The 18338-nt window shown below is 42.0% G+C and overlaps 1 long non-coding RNA gene across 2 annotated transcripts; it reads left to right on the forward strand.

Annotated features, from left to right (window-relative positions):
• Window positions 1–310: 310 nt before the first annotated feature.
• On the forward strand, window positions 311–18123 carry LOC134809904 (uncharacterized). Of its 2 annotated transcripts, none has more exons than XR_010156664.1 (3): window positions 311–604; window positions 10621–10719; window positions 11856–13414. It is a non-coding gene; the product is annotated as an uncharacterized LOC134809904 (long non-coding RNA). The 2 variants fall into 2 exon arrangements; XR_010156665.1 differs by lacking the exon at window positions 11856–13414 and adding an exon at window positions 16781–18123 and having other exon boundaries at window positions 369–604.
• The last annotated feature ends 215 nt before the right edge of the window (window positions 18124–18338 follow it).

Consider the following 18338-nt stretch of genomic DNA (forward strand, 5'->3'; position numbering starts at 1 on the left):
TGTGAGTGCGCGCGCGCTCCGAGCACGACGTCCCTCCCCCGACCCCCTCCCGGCGCCCGGCGTCCGGCCTGCCGCTCCCGCTGCTGCGCGCCCCCCTTCCGAAGGCAAAGCAGGAGCCCGCCTTATTATCATAATGTATTCACCTTGGCCCAGCCCGCGGGCCGGCCCAGGGAACCCCCAAGGGAGGCGGGAAGCTTGGGTGGGAGCGGGGCAGGAGGTCTGTTATTAGCATAATGCATGCAAATAGCTGGAGCGGCCACCGTGATTGGAGAGGAGCCTGGCGACCCCTCCCCCTGCGCGGAGTAACTTCAGCGTCTCCGAAGGCCACCTCTCTGGCCTGGGCCAGGGGCCGAAGCGGGGTCGGCTGCGCAAGAGGCGGCAACTTTGGCTTATACTGACTCAGCCCAGCGCCCCCTTTTTATCCCACTTAAAAATGGAGAAATGGCCTCCGGGAGGAAGATGTGAAGCGGCACGCTCTATCTCTACTGATCTTCACTCAAAAGCAGCCGCAGGAGCTGTTGCTATCTCGCTGTGGTGCAGCGCTTTTCCCTCCTCCCTCACTTTCCCACATGCCCGGAGGCAAAGTGTCTGGCCGACGTCTGAGGTACATTTCCCCACTTCCCTTCTCTTCCCACTGCAACCCTCAGATTGTCCAACGACGGGAAGTTTTCTTTCCCCTCCCCCAGTTTCCTTGTCTTGACGGCACTGAGTCTCCTCCCAGCTCTGTATTCCTAGTCTGTACTAGGGTGCTAATGTGTTTTCCTGATTCCCTGTTTTGCGGGATTGGAAAAGGGAGTGTTGAGGTATACACATTTCTCAGGATTTAGGAAAGGAATGAAGAATGAAGTCAGTTTTTCCTTTTACCTGACTCTTAATGCTGTTCTCTCTGGATCAAATTACAAGGTCTCTAATGGGATTTTGGAAAGTTGGTAACAAGTAGCATTTGACATCTAATTGACTTTGGGGAAAACAGAAATCCCACCTCTTATTCCAAAGAGTTCCTTCTTATCTCCCTATAAAAAAAAAACCATATATTTTTCCTATTCTCCTTAATTAAGCTAACCTGAAGTCGTTGCTTACTATTGTAAACAATCAACAAAATACTTCACTAAGTTGGTCTTTCACATGTGTAAACGGATATTGCTAGGTGTGAAGCAAGGTAAGGAAATAACAGCATTAGAGGAAGAAAGAGACTAACATTGGAGGAAAACTCAATGAATTTGGCTATAAAGTCAAAACCATAATTCATTTGTATTACACAGTGGTTCTCAAAGGATGGTCCTAGACCAATAACATCAGCATCACCTGAGAACTTGGACATTAAAATTCTAGGTGCCTACCACGGATCTGAATCAGAAACTGCTACTACCACTACTGAAATAATAATTTTAAAAAAACAGCAATCTGTGTTTTAACAAGCCCTCCAAATGATTTTGATATATACTACTAAAGTTTGAGAACCACTGGTATAATACTTTCCAAAATATTTTCAAATACTTTTTGTATTTGAACCTCATAACCCTGCGATGTGAGGATTTACTGTTCCTCTTTTAAATATAAACAACGTTTTTAAATAAATTTTAAAACAAAGAGATAAATTTCAAGTCACATTTAATTGTGATTAAACATGTTTCCAATAACAGGACCCAAATAATGGGTACAAATATTTTAATGTACCAACTCTTTCTGTAACCTCTAACTGTTCCTTAGTCTCATTTGCAGGCTTTTCCTCTTTCATTTCTCTGAAAGTTGGTGCTCCTTGGGTCTCTGTCTATTCCATCTTCTCTTCTCTGTATACTCTCTCCAGTAGAGTTCCCATTACACTGATGAGTCATAAATTCATATCAAAAGCCCAAACCTCTCTCCTGAACCTCAGATCCATATAGCCAGTTGCCTCTTTGTCATCTCCATTTGGATGTCTTACTCTCATTTCCAATGTAACCTGCAGCTTACCTCCAAATTCTGTCTGCTTCCTCTGTTTCCCATCTCAGCCAATGGAGTTGCCATCCATCCAGTCTCCCCAAGCCAAAATACCCAGTAGCCGGCCCTGACTTCTCCCTTGCCCTCCTCTCCTCATCTATTTAGAGTCCTTCAATACTTCTGGTTGTCCTTAGGACAAAGATCTTACATCTTTCAACCCCCACAACAAAGCCCCCTGTCTACCATCTCACCAGCCTCATTGCTCATTCTTCATCTCAAACTCTCCACATCAGTTTCTCTGAAGTATGGAGACAATGAGAATAAAGAGCTTTTTCTTTTGGACAACATACCACTCTTAAAATTTCAGTAGAAAAGCCATTTTCTGTCTTGACTGATGCCTACAGTAGGTTACACATTTAATTTGGATGATGCAATGTTCTTATAGCATGCTTTGTGTAAATTGGCCATGAGAAGGTACATTAACAACTCTGGCAAGCCTTCAGCACTATTAGATCTTAGTAGAGAGATAGAGTTGGAATTTTGTGGCTTTGAGATCTTTATCCAGAGGATTAGATTTGCTTTATGTCTTTGGTGGGCACAATACCTCAGAAATGTACCAGCCATTAGCGCTAAGATTTCAAAACCTGGTAGACTGTCTGCATCAAGCACAGAGAACGTGTGGATCAACAAAGCTCTGAGGATTTGAACGCATGCTGTTCTGTAGATTGATCAAAGCATAGTTATTTTGGTTCCCATGTGGAGGCTTCCAAAAAAGTAAAAATAGTACTAAAAATGCTATAGTCTAGCTGACTCCAATTTGCCTGACTAATATCAATGGTATTAATAGTAAAATGCAAACAGCTGGCTATAGGACAGGTATGCAGTGGGAAGAATAATGGACACCCAAAGATGTCCATGTCCTAATCTCCAAAACAGTGAATGTGTTACCTTGCATGCTGAAACAGATTGGCAGATATGATTCAGTTAAAGATCTGGAAGTGGGGAGATTTTCTTCAGTTATGTTGGTGGGCCCAGCGTAGCACAAGGGACCTTCTAAGTGGGAGGCAGGGTCTCAGAGTGAGAGGCAATGTAACAACAAAAGCAGAGGTGAGAGTGATGTGAATACTGGTGTAGAAGATGGAAGGGAGTCACAAATCAAGGAATATAAGCAACTTCCAGAAGTTGCAAAAGATGAGGAACAAGTTCTCCGCTACAGCCTAGAGAAAGAACACAGCCCTGCCAACACCTTGATTTTAGGACCTCTGGCTATCAGAACTATAATTAATGTTTGTATTGTTTTAAACCACTAATTTGTGATAATTTGTTACAAGAGCAAAGGAAACCAATATCATCGCAATCACAGGAAATCAATGTTCATCTGCTACAGCATAAGTGATATTGGAACCACCATAATGCCCTATAACTCAAGCAGGCCCTGTAGTAACAAAGCCCTGTCTGTCAAATGTTTATACATTTCTATTTCATTGATATGCCCACTGGGAAAGGATCAGAGAGATATGCCCTCTCTCATGTCATGTAAAATTAGGATGCCCTTTATGAAGGCATATTAAACTGAATAAAATAATTTGTTTCCTTGATTCCTCCCATTAATGCAACTCAAAAACAATAAATCATCCAAGCTGTACAGTCACTGTCATCTCTCCTCCCTACTAATGCTAGCCTAGCCAGGATCCTGACCCAGGACTCAGCATTGCTACTGTTTGTTTTGTTTGTTTATTTATTTATTTATTTATTTATTTATTTTGAGAGTGCATCTCACTCTGTTGCCCAGGCTGGAGTCCAGTGGCATGGTCATGGCTCACTCCAGCCTGGACCACCTGGGTTCAAATGATCCTCCCACCTCAGCCTCCTGGGTAGCTGGGACCACAGGTAATCACCAGGCTAACTTTTTATTTTTTGTAGAGATAGGGTCTCACTGTTTTGTCCAGGCTGGCCTCGAACTCCTGGACTCAAGTGATCCTCCTGCCTTGGCTTTCCAAAGTGGTGGGATTACAGGCATAAGCCACTGCACCCAGCCCACCACTAGTACTATTGTTACCAATCTCCATGCCAGAAAAAATGAAATAAAGACTAATGACAGAGAGGCACATCAGGAAGTTTAAGAAAGAAAGCACCTGGAGAAAGAGCAAGAAAAGATAAAGCAGAAAATTGAGACAGAAGAAAGGAGCTTTTTAAGTGGGTAAAAGTGTTCATTTTTAAAAAAGAAAAAGACATAATCCACTCCTGTATACCTCTAAGAGGCTAATCTTTAAAGGAGATAAAGCATAGAAGTGAGGAACTAACGTATATTAAAATTTCTGATGGTTTATGTGTATTTAGAAAGATTATCTGCCCGAAGTAAACAGCTGAGATAATCATGGTATGCTCTTTTTAGATATTAACTACATTGCAAAAAAAAATTTAGTTTCATTAGAAAATATATTTTAGCACCATTAGTTTTTGAGGCTTGGGTTTTTATAACCACAATTTTAACCTAAGTTCACCAACAAAGCTATCAAGCAGAAGCGAATGTATGAAGAGATTTGTGGCCATCTTTTTTTTTTTTTTTTTTTGACACTGAGTTTCACTCCTGTTGCCCAGGGTGGAATGCAATGGCATGATCTTGGCTCACTGCAACCTCTGCCCCCCGGGTTCAAGCAATTCTCCTGCCTCAGCCTCCTGAGTAGCTGGGATTACAAGGCATGCGCCACCACACCCAGCTAATTTTGTATTTTTAGTAGAGGCAGGGGTTTCTCCATGTTGGTCAGGTTGTCTCAAACTCCCGACCTCAGGTGATCCACCCACCTCAGCCTCCCAAAGTGCTGGGATTACAGGCGTGAGCCACCACGCCCAGCCTGTGGCCATCTTTATATACCCACAACCACCTGTTACGTCCACTAAGTACCTTAATAAAGAAAATGGGAGAATACACTGTGTATAGTATTAAGCATGTTATTTTATATTCTTCAGATGGGAACGTGAGCTCATGGAAACATCTTTTAAGAAGACAAAGTTTCCTAAAGGGAATGGAGTAGGCAGCAAAGAGTTAAGTGAACTGAAACTTAAAAGATGCAGTTCTCCCACAGCCAGGCAAATTTCAATAAATCATAAACAAATTATAAATATCTTTAGGAGCAGAAGAGCAGAAAAGAAGGATTTGACTCTTAGTGACAGGCTGAAAAATTCTTTTTCAAACAGATCAAGGAACTGATCCCATTTATACAAGCCTGGTTAAGCAAGGGGCTTACAACTGTATGAATGCAATAATCTGGATAATACAAGCCCTCCAAAATATCAATCATCTGTGCAGAGTCAGTTTTATGTTTGTTGTTTGTTCTTGTTTTGTTTTATTTGGAAGGAGGAGGTATTTTTTTTCTTCAAATCTTAAATAACAAGTTAATAGCCCCACTTAATGGGTTCTTCCCCAAAAGTCACCAATTATATTGCTAACTCAAACAAGAGGCAACTTTTCATTGAACTTCCAAATCAACTTTTTCTTATAATGCTACATACACTGAACATGTTCATATCATTGAGTCAGCTCGTGATTAAGAACACAGAACCCAAGGCCAGTCTGCCTGCATTCATTATCCAGCTCTGTCATTTAATAGCTGTGGGACATTGGGTAAATTACTTCACTTTTCTATGCCTCATTTTTCTGGGCCATATATAAAACAAGAATGATAATACTTAACCATTAGGATCTTTTGCTGGAGTGGTTTGTGAAGGCATTACAATGCCTGGTAGATATTAAGTGCAATATACATTTACCTCTTGTTGATGCTATTGTTATTATTTAAATAATATATATTTAAAGTGATTGATGCTATTTAAAGTGTCAGTTTATTGACCCATAGACACTGAAAGGCAAGAACAATGTATACAATTATGCTATGGGGCAACGGTATATCCTAATCCTGATTTCAGTCCTAGTTCAGTTTACAAGTATAAAATAGCATCAGGGCAGCATTTCAGCTACTGGATGATTTGGAAAAGTCCCTACAACAGGCAACCATTAATGTATTTGATATCATTTTAGATTAGTTTTGCCTGTTTTAGAGCTTCATATAAATGGAAGCATACAGTATATAGTCTTGTTATTTGTTTTTGGGGGGGTTTTGGGGGGTTTTTGTTTTGTTTGAGACAGGGTCTCACTCTGTCTCCCAGGCTGGAGTGCAGTGACATGATCATAGCTCACCGTAGTCTTAAACTCCTGGGCTCATGTGATCCTCCCACCTCAGCCTCCTGAGTAGTAGTTAGAACTACAGGCAGGTGCCACCATGCCCAGCTAACTTCTTTTTTAGAGATGGGGTCTCACTATGTTGCCCAGGCTGGTATTAAACTCCTGGGCTCAAGTGATCCTCCCACCTCAGCTTCTCAAATTTTTGGCATTACAGATATGAGCCACTGTGCCCAGCCATAGATATTCTTATGTGCTTGGCTTCTTTTGCTCAACATGTTTTTGAGATTTGTCTATAGTGTTATATTTTGTTCATTTTTATTGTGACATAATATTCCACTGTTAGAATACACCATGACTTGTTCATCTGTTCATTTGGTGGGTATTTAAATTGTGTCCATTTTTTGCTATATAAATAAAACTGCTATGAATACTTATAAATAAGTTTTTATTTTGTGTATTTCAAAAACAGAGAAAACAATTTCATTTCACTTAGAGATGATGATTAACTAAGACACTTTTTATAAAGAACAGAAAAGAGAATGTGATTCTATCAGATAGTAAAATATATTATAAAGGTATAGTAATTAACACAGTTTAGTATTGCTTCAGAGACAGAAATTAAACCAAAGAAGTAGAATAAAGCCCCACATATATATAAGTACTTAAAATGAGAATGAAATAACACTGCAGAGGGGTAAGGAAAAGGTGAACTTTTCAATCAATTTAGCTATATATTCACACAGAAAAAAATGAAATTAAATTTTTCTCCATAGAATTCACAAAAGTTAAAGGGAGGTGGTTTATAAACCTAAATATAAAGGGTGATAATATGAGGGATCTTCAAAAAGTTCATTGGAGATGCATGTTATGAAAAAACTATGCATGGATTTCAAAATATTTTGCACCAAAATAAATTCATACTAGTTTGTTAGACCATATCCTAATAGGATCTAGTTTGAGGCATTAAGGATAAAACGTCAGTTTGAAAAAAGTCCGCATCAGAATAACAGGAGTTCTCCTAAAATTGAAGCAAGTAAAGATACCAAATTTATGGAATTTATGGTGAAGCTAGGTGGAAGGATCGTGAAATCATTGATGTTTTACAAAAAACTTAACGAGACAGTGTCCACAAAGAAATCAGCAATTTGCAAATGGATAACTCATTTTAAGAAGGGACAAGATGGTTTTGAAAATAAAGGTCCAATTTATCATCACAAATACTTCAATTTGTGAGTGTAAACCAAAAATTCTAAGTCCCCCATCCAACTGCATGGACCCCTCCTCTCAGCCAAGGGCATTCTAAGGTAAACCTGAAACACTAGTTCAGGCTATCCTGGGAATGGGTGGTCGGACATGCCTCATTATACCTTTCTTCCATTAAAATTCAGGCACAGCTGACCAGCATTAACATTAAAATGAGACCGTAAGACTGACAGAACAGTCTTTTTATAGCAAGAAGATACCAACATGACAGATAGCAAGGCCTGTTAGAAACCAAAGTATTTTACCCCAAAATATGTTTCTTTGCCATTTCTTGAAACAGCCCTGCAAAGTTGTCTCTTGTGGGGCAAATCTACATTTTGTGTAGAGAATCCCCTTCCCTTTTCAGGCATTTTTCCTGATCCAGGAAAGAATCAACTGGGAGTCTGGCACTTTTTTAAGTCTGGAAAGAAACATTTGCAACCTGTTCTCTCTGAAGCCTACTGCCTGGAGGCTTCATCTGCATAATGGAAACCTTGGTCATCACAACCCCTTATCTTAGCCCAGGCATTCCTTTCTATTGATTCTAGGTCTTTAGACAGTAATTTAACTCTTTCAACCAATTGGCAGTCAGAAAATCATTGAATTCACCTATGACCTGGAAGCCCCTGCTTTGAGTTGTCCCACCTTTTCAGACCAAACCAATGTACATCTTACACGTATTGATTGATGTCTTACGTCTCCCTAAAGTGTATAAATCTAAGCTGTAGCCTGATCATCTCAGGCACATGTTCTTAGGACTCCTTGGGAATGTGCCCCAGGCTATTAGTCGCTCTTATTTGGTGCAGAATCAAACTCTTCTTATATTTTACAGAGTTTGACTCTTTTCATTGACATGAGAAAAAAATTGTGTTCATCCCCTAATTGAAAAGGACCAACAATTAAGAACAGAGACAATAGCCAACATCATAGACATTGCGATTGATTTGGCTTACACAATCTGACGGTAAAATTAAAGTTGAGAAAATTTTCCACTCAGTGAGTGCCAAAACCACTGCACCCAGATTAGCTGCCAACAGTAGCAAAGCTTTCAATGAAAATGTTAAACAAGTGGGATCAAGATCCTGAAGCATTTCTTTGAAGAACTGTAACAGGAGATGAAACATGGCTTTACCAGTATGCTCCTGAAGACAAAGCACAATCAAAGCAATGGCTACCAAGAGGTGGATGTGGTCCAGTCAAAGCAAAAGCAGCCCAGTCAAAAGCAAAGGTCATGGCAACAATTTTTAGGGATGCTCAAGGCATTTTGCTTGTTGACTTTCTGGAGGGCCAAAGAATTATAATATCTGCTTATTATGAGAATGTTTTGAGAAACTTAGCCAAAGCTTTAGCAGAAAGATGCCCAGGAAAGCTTCACCAGAGAGTTCTGCACCATGGCAATGCTCCCGTTTATTCTTTTCTCATTTAACAAGGGCAAATTGGGAAGAGTTTCTACAGTCCTGATTTGTCTCCTTCTGACTTCTCTTTGTTTCCTAATCTTTAAAAAATCTTTAAGGGACACTCATTTTTCTTTAGGTAATAATGTTAAAAAAGACTGCATTGACATGGTTAAATTCCCAAGACCCTCAGTTCTTTAGGAATGCACTAAAGAAAGGTCTGGATGATTGATGACAAAAGTGTCTAGAACTTGATGGAGCTTAATTTGAGAAATAAAGTTTATATTTTTTATTTTTACCTTTTAATTCCATTTTTCTGTGAACTTTTGGAAGATCCCTTGCATAAAGCATTTAAAAGATAATAAAGGAAAATGTAATCATGACCTTGGATTGAGGCAGGGTTTTCTAAATAATATACGTAAAGAGCTAGCCACAGAAGAAATGATTGATAAATTGGAATATATTAAATCAAGATCTTCTGTTTATTAAAAAAACTTAAAATGATTGAAATACAAGACAAAGAATGAGAAAAGATATTTGCAAAATATAGAAATGAGAAAAGACTATTATCTAGAATATATAAGAATTCTTGCAAATCAATGCAAAAAGGCATCAGACAACCTAATAAAAAAAAATAGCAAAAGCTTAAATAAGCACTTTTATAAGTGAAAAATAAAAAACAGCCAATAAACATTTTTAACTTTTATTTTAAGTTCAGGGGTACATGTGCAGGTTTGTTACATAGGTAAACTATGTCACAGGAGTTTATTGTAAAGATTATTTCATCACCCAGGTATTAAGCCTAATATCCATTAGTATTTTTCCAAATCCTCTCCTCCATCCCACCCTCCACCCTCTAGTAGGCCTCAATGTGTGTTGTTCCCCACTATATGTCCTATACTCTCATTATTTAGCTCCCAGTTATGAGTGAGAACAGGCAGCATTTGATTTTTTGTTCCCATGTTAGTTTACTAAGGTTAGGCATCCAACTCCATCCATGTCCCTGCAAAGGACATGATCTCATTCTTTTTTGTGGCTGAATAGTATTCCATGGTGTATTTGTATCATGTTTTCTTTATCCAGTCTATCATTGATGGGCATTTAAGTTGATTCCATGTCTTTTCTATTGTGAATAGTGCTGCAATTAACATACACATGAATTTTTTTATAATAGAACAATTTATATTTCTGTAGTTATATACCCAGTAATGGGATTACTCGGTCAAATGGTATTTCTGTCTTTAGGTGTTTGAGGAATCACCACACTGTCTCCCACAATGGTTGAACTAATTTACACTCCCAACAACAGTGTATTAATGTTCCTTTTTCTCCACAACCTTGGCTGTGATAGCCACAGGAGATAGACAAATTTCTAGGCAGACAGGATGGGTCCTTGGTGAAACTCAACCTTCAAGCCAAAGACAGTCTAAAGCCTGAAAACTGAGCTACTAATTCAGGATAGAAGCCACAGATCTGAGTGAGAACTTCCATCCCCACCTTATCCACTGTCTCTCAATAGGTTCTTTCTGAATGATGCCTTTTAACCAATTGAATGGTGTCTTTTCCAAGCCCACCCGTATACCAATCAGCACACGTTCCCCTATTCTAAGCCCATAAAAACCCTGGACTCAGCCTCACTGATGGCAATCTACTTTTGGGTCCCCTCTTGCTGAGGGCTTTCTTTCTGTCACTCAATAAAATTCAACTCTGCCTTACTCACTCTCCAATGTCCATGTACCTCACTCCTCTTGGTCATTAGACAAGAACTCAGAACTCACCAAACTGCAGGAGTGAAAGAGCAGTAACGCTCCCTCCCACTCACTGAACTACGGGAGTAAAGAAGTTGATTGGTGCCACTCTCTCCCTCTCGCCAAACTACAGGAGTGAAGAAGCCACTGGGAGCCACTCCCTCTCACTCACCGAACTATGGGAGTAAAGAAGCTGCAACATTTCTGGAGGCTCGTCCAGGTCTTCAGAAGGGTGAGTAAGAGCAGACCTGTGACCCTTTACTTTCATTTCTGAGGATTCTCATCCTCACTTTTTTTTTCGAAAACAGATAAAACACCAAGTCTCTGTTAGACAGTTAAGGGTGAATAGACCAACTGCCAATCTACAAGACTCAGAGGACAGACTTGCTCGGGAGGACATTGTCAGTCCCCCTTCATCCTTGGGTGTTGGGAATGTTGGCCTTGTTCCAATCCAGTTTCCTTTCATGGAAGTCTAGCCATTACGTAGGTTGGAATAAAGTCCTGAACAACTGAAGGTATCTGGCCAAGGCACACTTTGGTGTTACCTGAAGACTCCTGGACCAGCTCCAATCCCCCACAGCCCATTCAGGTGCCAGGCCAAGGCTTTCAGTCCTTCCTATCTAATTTTCTTTCTTTCAAGAGTGTCCTGACTGCTATCCCCTATTTATAGACAATGTTACCGGTGTTTTTGCAACGAAAAGAGATACTATTACTGGATAGAATGAGGACTTGGCTTAGTCATCAGGAGTGTAATCCAGAACAATGTTGCTTCTGTCTATTCTTAGAAATAGAGGGATGTAACAATTAAGAGAGTTTTCTTTCCCCTGTTGAAGAAACTCATTACCACAGAACAAGAGGCTATTTCCCCCAGCCACCTTCCCTCCTCTGCATTTAAATTGCTTTTTTCCACCCTGTCAGAGTCAACATAATCCTGCGAATACAAGGAGCTTTTCCATGCAAGGGATTAATGTTTTCCTTTTGGGAGGCATCTTATTAGGCCAGGTCCCCAATTCCCAGGATTCCCTTTCTTTCCTTTGTTTGAGGAGGATCTGGTTCCACACCTTCACCTTAGTATTACTCCATTGTATTTTCCAAGCTTCGATTTGGAGCCATATAAAGAAAACTAGATTTGAGGGACCAAGAGGCAGTCAACAGCAAAAGGCTAGGGCACAGCACAGGTAAGAATGACTATCCCTGCCAATTAGGCCTTCCCACTTCATGGGTGGAGGTGATGTTCATATCCATGATGTAGACACCACCAGCCCATCCATGGCACCAGTACTAGGTGCTGAGATTCAGGGGGTGACTCAAATTCAAGAGGATAGAGAAGAGTCTAAAGGATACCTTTTCTCCCCTCTCTCTTTTCAGATGGGTAACAAACTATTTTCAGCCTGCACTCCTCTAGAGTGCATCCTGAATCACTGGGAATCCTTTGACCTGCAGATTCTGAAGAGAAAATGCTGTATATTCCTTTGCACAAGGGCTTTGCCAGGTTATAAACAGCAGGATGGAGAAGCCTGGCCTCTGGAGGGAAGTATCAACTTTAATGCTAACCTGCAGCTGGACCGTTTCTGTAAACATGGAGGCAAATGGTCTGAGGTCTCATACATGCAGGTTTTCTTTGCCTTGCAGGATAATCTGGACCTTTGCTGATATTGTAGGATAGATCCAGCCTGCCTAGCAGTCATCTCAGGAGAGGCTGCAAAGGACAGTCCCAGGGAAGTAAACCCCAGGGAAGTAAACTCCAGGGAAGTAAACCCCAGAGGTGCCTCCAGCAGGGGGATCAGACCCCTCTAGTCCTACTCCTGGTCCATCATGTCCTCCCTATCCAGGTTCTCTCTCAAGCTTGTCCTCTCCTAGGAATCCTCGTTTCAGGCAGGTCCCAGCCTCACTCATGGCCCTACAAGAGATGCCTTGTGAATATGGCCCCATTAAGGTATAGACGTGTTTACTCATGTCTTTTTTCTACAGGACTTAAGACAAATTAGGGGGGATCTTGGTAAGTTTTCAGATGACCCTGAAGGGTATACAGAGGCTTTCCAGAATTTAAACCAAGTATTTGAACTCTCCTGGAAGGATGTTATGTTACTTTTGAATCAAACTTTGACTACCACTGAGAAGCAAACAGCCCTGCAAGCAGCAGAGAAGTTTGTGGATGAGCTTTGTATCTCATACAGTGCCAAGAAAGGGAGAGGATATGCAAGAAAAAGACAGAAAAATCTATTGGCCACCCTGCAGGCTTACAAACCCCAGAATCCCAAAGATGCACCTGTTAACTGCGACAAATGTGGCAAACCAGGGAACGTTAAAAAGGACTGCCCAGGCAGCATGAGGAAACCAGCTCGACCCTGTCCAATCTGTGGTGGGGACCACTGGAGGGTGGACTGTCCCCAGAGATGCAGGTCACTGGGTCCAAAGCCAGTCTCACAAGTGTCTAACAGGATTGATGGGCCCCAGGGCTCCTGTCCCTGGCTCTGACAGCTCAGACTGCCATTACCATCCAGGAGCCCTGAATGATTCTGGAGGTCAAAGGGAGGAAGGTGAACTTCTTCCTGGATAGCAGAGCAGCCATTTCTACTCTCCTCTCCAATCCAGGCCTCCCTTCTTCCCTTAGCATGACCATAAAGGGTGTCTCAGGAAAGCTTTTAACCTGATATTTTTCCAACCCCTTAGTTGTAGTTGGGGAGACCTCGTGTTTACTCATGTCTTTGTAATCATGCCCGAAAGCCCAATTCCTCTGTGAGGCAGGGATATTTTAGCTTATATGTGAACCACCATCCTTATGGCTCCAGGACACACTCCTTGCCTCCCCCTGGTGGAGACTGATATCAATCCAGAAATTTGGGCAATTCAAGGGAAAATTGGCTGAGCCACAACCACCATACTGATCTGGATGCACCTTAAGGATCCCACCTCCTTCCCTGACCAGAAAAAATATCCCCTAAAACTAGAAGCTAGGAAAGGGCTAGAAGCCATCATTGATAACTTCAGGATGCAGGCCCTCCTCAAACCCTGCAACAGCCCTTCTAGTGCCCCAATATTGGGAGTACAGAAACACAATGGGGAATGGAGACTGTTCCAGGACTTCTGCCTCATTCATGAGGCTGTGGTTCCAATTCATCCAGTGTTTCCCAATCCCTATACCTTCATAACTCAAATACCTGAGGAAACTAAATGGTTCACAGTCCTGCACCTAAAGGACACATTTTTTTGCAAATTGCTACATCCTGACTCCCAATATTTGTTTGCATTCAAGGGTCTCTCCAACTAGACCACCCGGTTAACCTGGATGGTGCTACTCCGAGGATTCTGGGGTAGTCCTCGTCTGTTTGGACAGGCATTCTCAAAAGATCTCTCTGGGTTCCTTCATCCTTGGGTTAAAGTTTTACAAAATGTAGATGACATTCTCCTTTGTGCCCCAACTGAGGAAATCTCTCAGGAAGTCACTAAGCCTCTTCTTAATTTTCTAGCTAACAGAGGATATGAGGTCTCAAAATCTAAGGCTCAGCTCTGTCAGACTTCAGTGAAGTGCTTAGGTCTAGTCTTGTCAGAGGGGACCAGGGCACTGGGTGAAGAAAGGATTAACCCTGTCTCCTCCTTTCCCTTCCCCCAAACCCTCAAACAACTGAGGGGATTCTTGGGCATGACAGGATTCTGCAGATTATGGATACCTGGGTACAATGAGATAGCTCATCCCTTGTATCACCTAATAAACTCAGGCAGCCAAGATTACTCCCGAATTTGGGAACCAGAGGCCAGAAGGGCCTTTGACCAATTGAAATAAGCCTTGCTTGGGGCACCAGCCCTTAGTCTTCCCATAGGGAAGTTGTTCAATCTTTATGTATCAAAAAGGAAGGAAATGGCCTTGGGAGTTCTAACCCAGGCCTGAGGTCCAGCCCAGCAGCCTGTAGGCTACCTAAGCAAGGAGCTTGATTTGGTAGCTAAAGGATGGCTAGCCTGCCTCCAGGCAGTTGCAGTGGCAGCTTTGCTAGTGCCAGAGGCTACTAAGTTAACCATGGAGAATAATAACATAATGTGGCAGGACTGCTGTCTTCTAAGGGGAGTCTCTAGCTAACAGACAACTGCCTCCTCAAATATCAGGCTCTGCTATTGGAGGGATCTACAGTTCAGTTAAGGACCTGTCTTGGGGCCAGGCGCGGTGCTCACGCCTGTAATCCCAGCACTTTGGGAGGCTGAGGCGGGCAGATCGCAAGGTCAGGAGACTGAGACCATCCTGGATAACACAGTGAAACCCCTTCTCTACTAAAAACAATACAAAAAATTAGCCAGGCGTTGTGGCGGACGCCTGTAGTCCCAGCTACTTGGGAGGCTGAGGCAGGAGAATGGCTTGAACCCAGGAGGCGGAGCTTGCAGTGAGCCAAGATCGCCCCACTGCACTCCAGACTGGGAGAGAGAGCGAGACTCCGTCTCAAAAAAAAAAAAAAAAAAAAAAAAAAACCTGTCTTGGCTAACACGTGAAGCCACGTCTCTACTAAAAATACAAAAAATTAACCAGGCGTGATGGCGGGCGCCTATAGTCCCAGTGACTTGAGAGACTGAGGCAGGAGAATGGCGTGAACCCGGGAGGCGGAGCTTGCAGTGAGCCGAGACCGCACTACTGCACTCCAGCCTGGGTGACAGAGCGAGACTCCATCAAAAAAAAAAAAGAACCTGCCCCTGTCTAAAACCAGCCACCTTCCTCCCAGAGGAACCTGAGGAGACTGAACATGACTGCAAACAGATAGCAGTGCAAACCTATGCAGCCAGAGAGGCCCTCAAGGAAATCTCCTTAGAGAACCTAGACTGGACTCTCTTTATGGATGGAAGTTCTTTTGTAGAACAAGGGATCCATGAAGCAGGGTATGCAGTAGTCACCTTGAATGACACTATTGAGAGTGCACCTCTCTTCGGGCACAATTTCTCAACAGCTGAGCTTGAGGGTGCTTGAATTAAGCAGAAGGAAAGCAGTTGGCATTTATACTGATTATAAGCATGCTTTTCTAGTCCTTCATGCTCATCCCACTATCTGGAAAGAGAGACTTTCTCACAGCTAATGGGTTTGCCATTAAATACTATCAATAAATTAATAGACTATTATCCTCAGTTTTCCTTTCATGGGAAGTGGCAGTAATACATTGTAAAGGCCACCATAGGGGATGGATGAAAGAGCTGAGGGAAATAAACTGGCAGACCAAGCAGCTAAATCAGCAATGAGAGGGTCCCAGATTTCTGATCCACTTGAAGCCCCTCTGATCTAGGAGGGCTCTGTAACAGAAATAAAAAACTCAATATTCTCCTGCAGAAACAGAATGGGCCACCTCTTGGGGATACACCTTTTAGCCCTTAGAGTGGCTACAATAAGAGGATGGCAAACTTCATCTACCAGCTTCTAGCCAATGGAAAGTTCTTAAAATTCTTCACCAAGCCTTCCACCTGGGAAAGGATAAAACCTATTAATTGGCCCAAAGGTTGTTCTCAGGTAAAAAATCTGCTAAAATGACCAAACAGCTCATTAATGCTTGTGAGACTTGCCTTAAAAATAATCCTCTCAATTGATGGCCTCTCTCAGCAAGAACCCAAAGAATGGGAGGCCACCCAGGAAAAGACTAGCATATAGATTTCACCCATATGCCAAAGATAAGGGGCATCCAGTACCTCCAGGTTTGGGTAGATACCTGCACTAACTGGGTAGAAGCATTTCCATGTTGAACAGAGAAACCCAATGAGGTAATAAAAGTACCAATTGATGAGACAGTTCCTCACTTTGGATGCCCTAAGTACCTCCAGAGTGATAATGGCCCCTCGTTCAAAGCAGCTATCACCCAGGGGGTCTCAGAGGCACTAGGCATACAATACCATCTTCATAGTGCTTAGAGACCACAATCCTTGGGAAAGGTAGAAAAGACAAATGATATTATCAAAAGGCACCTCAGAAAACTGTCTCAGGAGACTCATCTCCCCTGGATTACTCTTCTTCCTATTGCCCTACTATGTGTTAGAAACACCCCTTTGAAACTGGGGTTAAGTCCCTTCAAAATGATATATGGACAGCATTTTCTCACCAATTATTTATTGCTAGACCAAGAAACTTCTTATTTGATTAAACATGTAACTTCTTTGGCCCATTTCCAACAGGAACTGAAACAACTATTGGAGGCCCAATCCCGTGAACTAGGGGGCCACTTTATTCAACCCAGGGGACCTAGTACTGGTAAAGGCTCTTCCTTCTCTTTTTCCCTCTCTAGGCCTAGATTGGGCGGGAACTTAGACTGCACTTCTTTCTACTCTTTCAGCAGTAAAGGTCACTGGAATAGATTATTGGATTCATATACTCAAGTAAAGGCCTGGGGAACTGACAGAATGACTTCTGTTGACCCAGAAGAGCACCCGAAGTACCAATGTGAAGAGAGACCTTGAGCTGATGATCAGAAAAGATAAGTATCAATAATTAACCTTCCATGGATATCCTCTTTATAGTCTTGCTTATACTTGTTCTTCTTGCCTTTGTTCTTTTCCTCACCATAAGGCATATTTGCCAAGGATCCCTTAATTCTGAACACCCATGAGATTATCTACTCTCCTAAACTGCTATCTCTTCTAAAATGTAACTGCCCTCCCCTATACAAGATTTTATTTATTTCACAAGGGTGAAACAGCTCTGGTCACAACATTGTTTTCAGAATGACTAGTCTATTTTACTTCTTGTTTCTGTTATCTCTCGCATTGGCATGGATTTTTCCCTTTTAGCTCCTCTTTGTATAATCTCATAATTGGTCCATGAATACTTAACCTTCTTGTAAAATTTGTTTCTTCTCACCTAGAGGCCATCGAATGGTAAATGGTCATGCAAATGGAGCCTTGAATGATGGCCTCCTTTTTACCAGGGACCCTTAAATAGGCCTCTGAGAGAGATCCGACTGCCATTTTCCCAAAACAATGCCCCCTGTCAGCATGAAGCAGGTAGAGTAGTCATTATCCCTATCCTAATGGCAGCTAGATACACCTCTTCAGAGGGGGAATTGATAGGGACAGGAGACAGACAAATTCCTAGGCAGATAGGGACAGGTCCCTGGTGAAACTTGACCTTCAAGCCAAGGACAGTCTAATGCCTAAAAACCAAGCTACCAGTTTTGGGTAGAATCCATGGACCTGAGTGAGAACTTCCATCCCCATCTTACCCACTCTCTCTCGATGAGTTCTTTCTGAATGATGCCTTTTAACAAATCAAATGTGCCTTTTTCAAGCCCACCCATAAGCAATAAGCACATATTCCCCCATTCTAACCCCATAAAAACCCTGGACTCAGCCTTACAGATGGCAACCCACTTTCAGGTTCTCTTTGCTGCTGAGAGCTTTCTTTCTGTTGCTCAATAAAATTCTACTCTGTCTTGTTCACTGTCCAGTGTCTGTGTACCTAATTCCACTTGGTCATGAGACAAGAACCTGGAACTCGCCAAACTGCAGGAGTGAAAGAGCTGTAACACTCCCTTCTCCTCACTGAACTACAGGAATGAAGAAGCCACTGGGTGTCTCTCCCTTCTGCTCGCTGAACTATGGGACTAAAGAAGCTGCAACATCAGCATCTGTTATTTTTTGACTTTTTAATAATAGCCATTCTGACTGGTGTGAGATGGTATCTCATTGTGGTTTTGATTTGCATTTCTGTAATGATATGTGATGTTGAGATTTTTTTCATATGATTGTTGGTCACATAGATGTCTTCTTTTGAAAAGTGCCTGTTCATGTCCTTTGCCCACTTTTTAATGGGGTTGTTTGGACAATAAACGTTCTTAAATGTGCTCAACCCTATAAGTAATAAGAAAAAATGCACATTGAAACACCATATGATAC

The sequence above is a fragment of the Pan troglodytes genome, chromosome 3, assembly GCF_028858775.2.
Source record: "Pan troglodytes isolate AG18354 chromosome 3, NHGRI_mPanTro3-v2.0_pri, whole genome shotgun sequence".
NCBI classification, from domain to species: Eukaryota; Metazoa; Chordata; class Mammalia; order Primates; family Hominidae; genus Pan; species Pan troglodytes.